We start from the raw sequence: 7417 nt of genomic DNA, 5'->3' as shown, positions 1-7417 counted from the left end.
CTGTTCTTTAGGCACACATTCTCAGGAATTTCTTTTTCTTAAATTAAGACTTATTTCTGTGACTAGTAGTCTTCTTTTGACGAGGACTGCTCTGTCCACCTCTCCTAGTCTGTTTCTTAAATCCTCCTTGCTCCATACGTGGAAGTTTGCTTCCATACTTGCAGAATTACTTCATCTCATCCACTACTTGGTCAGTAAGTTTGACGTTACGTTTAGTGCTAATGTCATTTCTATTGACCCACAATAGTTACTGTTATGACCAGACGAAACTACAATCGTCCGGCTATAACTGTAGGAGACGGCTCATTGGAACTACTACGTGTGAAATATTAGTTCACTTTAGTATAGGGTGACTATTGTTGTACTATATGAAATAAAAGCGTCATAACGTCTGAACTGTTTGCGTTAGGACGTTCAATCTTCACGGTTGGCCACGGGTCTAGGTGGGAATTAGTACGCACATGGTGTGGTTGAAAGTAGGCTGTTTATATTTTCTTATTGGCAACGTTACGTAGCGCTCTGTATGAAAATCACTGGCTGTACTGTGTGCAGTCTGTGGCTAGTTAGCATTGTTGTCTGCCATTGTAGTGTTGGGCAGCTGGATGTTAACAGCGCGTAGCGTTGCGCAGTTGGAGGTGAGCCGCCAGCAGTGGTGGATGTGGGGAGAGAAATGGCGGAGATTTGAAATTTGTAAGACTGGATGGCATATATATTATGATTATTAAGGTAAATACATTGTTTGTTCTCTATTAAAATCTTTCATCTGCTAACTATGCCTATCAGTAGTTAGTGCCTTCAGTAGTTTGAATCTTTTATTTAGCTGGCAGTAGTGGCGCTCGCTGTATTGCAGTAGTTCGAGTAATGAAGATTTTTGTGAGGTAAGTGATTTGTGAAAGGTATAGTTTAATGTTAGTCAGGGCCATTCTTTTGTAGGGATTTTTGATAGTCAGATTGCGTTGCGCTAAAAATATTGTGTGTCAGTTTAAGCACAGTCTTGTATAATTTTTCAAAGGGGACGTTTCATGGTTTAGCGCACTTTCATTTGGACGAGTGAGTCAATAAGCAAAATTGGCTCATTTCGCGATCGAGGAGTCTCTTCATCCTCAACTCCTGGCTGTGTGGCGTGCAATGTTCAGTCACGGAATAATCGGTGCAACATTCCTTAATGGCACGGTGACTACCGGAAGGTACGCGAAGGTTTTGGAAGACGACTTCATCCCCATTATCCAAAGTGACCCTGATGTGATTCATGCAAGACGGAGCTCGACGCCATTGAAGTAAGAGAGTTTGATGTCCTGGAGGAGCAATTTGGGGACCGCATTCTGGCTCTGGGGTACCCAGAGTTCACTGGCATGGGCCTCGATCGGCCGCCTTATTCTCCGGATCTGATCATATGCGACTCCTTCTTGTGGGGCAATATTTAAGACATGGCGTACAGCACTAACCCACAAACCATTACTGAGCTGAAGACAGCCATTTAGGATGTCATCGACAGCATCGATGCTCGCACACTTCGGCGGGTCATGCAGAATTCCGCTATTCGTCTGCGCCACATCATCGCCAATTATTGCAGGCATATCGAATATGTCACAACCTACATCCGAATATCTGTAGTGACGTTTACACGTTGAATAAAGTGTGTGCGCGCCGTAGTTCGTAACAAATTTGCGTTTTTTAATATATAGTTCAATAATTGTCACCCCGTACATGAATGACAAAAAGGTTTGGTTAGCTTGGTACAGTCCTTTGTGTCACGCGGGGTAGCCGATCGGTCTCAGGCGCCTTGTCACGGTTCGCGCGGCTCCCCCTCGGAGGTTCGAGCCCTCCCTGGAGCATTGGTGTGTATGTTGCCCATAGCGTAAGTTAGTTTAAGTTAGATTAAGTAGTGCATAAGCTTAGGGACAGATGACCTCAGCAATTTGATCCCATAAGATCTTACCACAAATTACCAAATTTCTACAATCCTTTGTGACAGGAATGCTTGATATTTACAACTGTCATTGACAATTAAAGCATCACTTGATGCACTAATTAACAAACAGTTCTCTTGAAGTACACTTCCATCTGAGACTTTAATAACTCTATAGCCGTACTCCTTATTCTGAATCCATATTCTGTGCTCAGTGGACAGTTTGTCACATTCAACACGTCCTGTTAATCTTCCTCGTTTTCACAGAGAAGAGAAAGCTCAATACGCATTGTGATTCCGTGATGGTGTTGCAGACTTTCAGGGATGATAGAGAAGTCTAAATGTATCAATCTGGGGTAAGGGACCATGCTCAGGAAACGACCGAGTCGAAAGTTATTATCGAAAATCATTCTGATACCTCTGACTGCAGGCTGTTCGTTTTCCATGTTTTGATGAGATGTACCACGGGCCACAACAAGAAAAAAGTCCGGTAGACATGCGCTCTAAAATGTACACCTTAAGAACCACAAGCACTTGTTAATCTTTTGTACTGTGAGACATAGCTATTCCACTGAGCAAGTGCTGATAGTTCTTAAAGTATGTATTTTAGAGCCCATGGTTACTGTTTTTAGATTTTAGTTTTGGTTCATACTACCTCCTACCGAAAAATGGAAAACATAGAGCTCGCAGCAGGGGAGGATTGTTTCACAGCATCGAAAAAATTCTCAGAGCTCTTAGGGTATTCATTTCGGAGCCTACGTGTACTGGATGATTGTGCTTCCAGTTATCGTTCCTGTCATATCCCTGAACATTGACCATTCCTCCTCGGATACACTGCATATATAACCTATCTTTCCACATAGCGTGTACCTATTTTTTTTTTTTAGGGTTTCAGACCTCTTGCACCATTTTACACTATCGAATGTTTCTCCTATACTAATCATATGAAAGCCTGTTGACTTTTCATAAATGTTTTCATTTTCAAACGTAACGTGATGACTGTCCGTCTAGCTCCTGCACCTTGCCAAACTGATCGTCATCCAACATTTTGTTTCATTCTTTTGCATTTCATTCTGGCCAGCAACTTGTACGCACGTGCTGTCAAGCTTAACGTACGACAGTTCCCGTACTCGCTATCCTCGGAATACTGCTGTATCGAACTTATACTACCACTGTGTGCTTTTCAAACATGTACTTAACCTGAAACAACCCTTTTTACTTGGAAGTGTATTTTAATGTTTTATTTGTACCAAGTCGTGAGGTTAATTTCAATTACAAACGATACATACACGGGGATTTTTCGTTATACGAGGGTTGGAGCTTTAATAGTGTCAACTATTTATTTACAGCTCGTGCAAAATAGATACTTGTTTACCTTCAAAGTAGCCACCAGCATTGTGTATAACCCGTTGTCAGCGATGTGGAAGTCGTAGGATGCTCTTAGCAGTGCCAGTTGTATTGACAGTTCGAGCGGTGCGGTCTATTGCCCGACGAATTTGTAGCAGTTCTGGAGCGAATGACGTGAAGTGTTTCCTTCAGTTTAGAAATCGAGTTGAACTTACGAGGGCTTAAGTCAGGGGAGTGCAGTTGGTGGTATAGCACTTAGCAGCCCCACCAGTCAAACAAATCAGAAACAGCTTGCACTGTGCGTGCTTGAGCATTGTCCTGCAAAATGATGGTCAGGTCCTGAAGAAAGTGTCATCACTTCTCTCTAAGCTGGTCGTAGGTTGTGTTCCAAAAATGAACAGCACGTACAGTGCAAGCTGTTACTGATTTCTTTGACTGATGGGACTGCTAAGTGCTATACCACCTACTGCACTCCCCTGACTTAAGTCCTCGTGAGTTCAACTCGATTTCTAAACTGAAGGAAACACTTCATGACAATCACTTCAGAACTGCAACAAATTCGTTGGGCAATAAACCGCGCCTCTCGAACTGTCAACACAACTGGCACTGCTAAGAGTATCCTACGACTTCCACATCGCTGGCAACAGGTTGTACACAATGCTGGTGACTATTTTTAAGGTCAGTAAAACTTTGAAACACGTATCTATTTTGTACGAGCTGTAAATAAATAGTTGCCACTATTAAAGTTCCAACCCTCGTATATTTATTTATCTCATTCATCTTATGGCACATGGCAGCAGCACACATGCAAATGTAAATACAATAGCAAAGAAGAAAACAAATGTGCAACACATATAAAAGAATATAAGGGACGCTGTAAGTATCACACAGAATTAAGATACATAGCATGCATAACTAGTTATTGACCACACATCAGTGTCGAGATTTTGTATCCACTTGGTAGCATGAGGAGTGGCTTCTGCAAAGTCCTCAGCTGATCCACGCTATTTTCTTATTGGGGAACACTAATATGATATGGTCCAGAGTCTGCCCACATGCTCTATTATCACAACCTGTGCTGTCCACAAGTTCCTATTTATAAAGCATGGTCATGTATCTTGTGTAGTCGCATCGAATACGGTTAAGACTAGTCCAATTTCTCATGGGAAGTTGAATCCTTGGGATCAGTTACGAGATGATGATTATTTACAGAATTCCGCTACTCCTTTTCCTACGTGTCTGTGAGGTTAAGGGTGTTCTGTCATCTTTCACAGCTGTTGTTCCGAATTTGCTTCCGTGATTTCAAGGGTGTATTTGGTAAATTCATAAGTACATCTTGAACAAATGATAATTAACTGGAACCCTCAACCAAGCGGTTCTAGGTGCTACAGTCAGGAACGCGCGACCGCTACGGTCGGAGGTTCGAATCCTACCTCGGGCATGGATGTGTGTGATGTCCTTGGTTAGTTAGGTTTAAGTAGTTCTACGTTCTAGGGGACTGATGACCACAGAAGTTAAGTCCCATAGTGCTCAGAGCCATTTGAACCATTTTAATTATGAAAACAGACTGTGACTAAGCCATTTCTCTGCAGTATGCATTCTTGAAGGAGTAATAGTACCACAAGGCTGTAATGTTAGAAACTTTTTGGAATATATGTTATTAAATTGCACTTAAGTGCGACATACACATAATAAATGAAAGCGAATCACAGTATCTTATACTGCACTTGAGTGCGCCTCTTGCAAATTATACAGGGTGATTTTCCACCGTGTACAAACACTAGGGATTGATCGATGAGAAGATACGGAACAAAAAAGTTCTGGTGGACATATGTCCTGAAATGCATGGTTTCCATGCTTGAGATAATTTATTCAATAATACTTTGCTACAGAAACTGCGGTCTAATACGCGCTGTACTATAGCTACAGTATGCATGGTTTCCTCCTAGAGGTTGGCATTGTTCCTCATATGTCATGCCCCAACGCCCTCTCCTGCCATAGTAATTAGTAATGTGATGTCTTAGGTTAGTTAGGTTTAAGTACTTCTAAGTTCTAAGGGACTGACTGATGACCTCAGAAGTTAAGTCCCATAGTGCTCAGAGACATTTGAACCATTTTGAAACCCTCAGCTGCCGATAGGTGTTTTTGACATACCTTGATGGAGACAACTGAGAATGTGTGCCCCGACCGGGACTCGAACCCGGGATCTCCTGCTTAGATGGCAGACGCTCTACCCATCTGAGCCTTCGAGGACACAGCTGAATAGTGCGACTACAGGGACTTATCCCTTGCACGCTTTCCGTGAGACCCACATTCCCAACTGTCCACAATCTACATACGTAATGTTCCTAATAGATACTTTGCTCATCCCTCTATTAGGAACAATACGTATGTAGATTGTGGACAGTTGGGAATGTGGGTCTCACGGGAAGCCTGCAAGGGATAAGTCCCTGCAGTCGCGCTATTCAGCTGTGTCCTCGAAGGCTCAGATGGAAAGAGCATCTGTCATGTAAGCAGGGGATCCCGGGTTCGAGTCCCGGTCGGGGCACACATTTTCAGCTGTCCCCGTCAAGGTATGTCAACAACACCTGTCGGCAGCTGAGGGTTTCAATTAATTATCATTTATTCTAGAGAAGCTGCACGGTCATCAATGTAGCTGTTCATTCGAGAACAGTTACTATCTTCATACAGCTAAATTTTTTACAAGGTCTATGTACATCATTTTTCTCATTCTTTAATCGTTATTTTTTGTCGTCTTAGCTCTTGAGAAGCAATGTTACTGATGACGGAGAGCTACGGAATCTGAGTAGACCTTAATCTACCGGTGGTTTTGTACGGATGGTTTCCTGGAACTGCGCATGTGCCTTGTTGGTATGGCGACTAGCTTGCCAGACCGGAGCACGCTATCTTGCAGTGGTGAAGACTACAGGCGTTGTTGCTGTTCGCGATGTGAACGCATCTGCACCCCAAGAACTAGAAGCCAATTTTCTAATAACATTATATCAGATCTTCACTTCGTGATCAACATTCTTAACGTATTCTGCATAGGGTAAAGTGCTATTCAGCATGGTGCCCAGATTTTTAGGATGGAAGCTGTGTTTAACTCTCTATTGGTTAAAAAGCTCTGTGCAGACGCTCATATCTCCCGCTGACACAGTGCTCATGAGAAGAGTACCAATCCGACCGCCGCGGCTTTGGCTGTGCGGCGCGGTGTGCGGACATTTGCCACACCGGACATTTGCCACGCCGGACATTTGCCACGATTTGGGTCTTTTGTCTCCTCCTCCTCCTCCTCATCGCTTACTGAGCCTTTCCGCTGGTTTACTTAACATAGAACCAGAATCTCTTTGGATTTTCCGCCACATTTCTAGAGAGAGTTTCGTTGTGGAAACTATTAAATGCAACCCGCATTGAAATCCGCACCAAATTTCGAGCCTCAGTAAAACTTCGCCAATCTTGATTTTGCGTTCGTCTAAATTATACTTACCTTTTTCGGTGCTCCTGCAGCAGCTTTCTGTCATGTTTTGTGTACCATGGGGGATCAGTTCCGTCTCTTATTAATTTATTTGGTATGAATCTCTGTGTGTTCACTAATCCCTGTATCCGTCGTGACGCTCAGGATTATTTGTGGCTAAGAGATTACGTGTGTTTTCGTAACCATTTACAATCTGAATGGCCTGGTGAACTAATTGTTCAAAATAATTTTAAGAAAAGCATTTAGAACCATTACGGAAGGTGTTTTCTATCTACAGTAGGGTCAGAAGATGTATTTTTGTTAACATACAGAAGGTAGATTGAAGTCACTGCCAACTATAATTGTATGAGTAGGCTACATATTTGTGATGAGACTCAAGTTTTCTTTGAACTGTTCAGCAATTGTTTCATCTGAGACTGGGGCTCGGTAAAAGGAGCCAGTTATTAATTTATTCCGGTTGTCGAATGTAACCTCTGCCCATACTAAGTCACAGGAACTATCTGCTTCAATGTCGCTGGTGAGCTGGAACACACATTACATTATTTTTCATTAAGTTGTGCTTCTTGTTTCTGTTGTAGCGCAGATCATTACAATTACGGCTTTTCCCTCCAAAACCTAGGATGCTTTCTCTGTGATCCTGTAAATACCAGAGCTAAACAATGTAGAACAACAACGTACGTCACAAG

The 7417-nt window shown here is 42.6% G+C and overlaps 1 non-coding gene across 1 annotated transcript; it reads right to left on the bottom strand.

The window, feature by feature from the left end:
- Positions 1–5435: 5435 nt before the first annotated feature.
- Positions 5436–5509, bottom strand: Trnar-ucu (transfer RNA arginine (anticodon UCU)). Its single transcript has one exon. It is a non-coding gene; the product is annotated as a tRNA-Arg (tRNA).
- Positions 5510–7417: the final 1908 nt, after the last annotated feature.

The sequence above is a fragment of the Schistocerca cancellata genome, chromosome 7 (assembly GCF_023864275.1).
Source record: "Schistocerca cancellata isolate TAMUIC-IGC-003103 chromosome 7, iqSchCanc2.1, whole genome shotgun sequence".
In the NCBI taxonomy this organism is placed as follows: domain Eukaryota; kingdom Metazoa; phylum Arthropoda; class Insecta; order Orthoptera; family Acrididae; genus Schistocerca; species Schistocerca cancellata.
The sequence above is the reverse complement of the archived record's forward strand: the minus strand, read 5'-3'. Positions and strand labels throughout refer to the sequence as shown.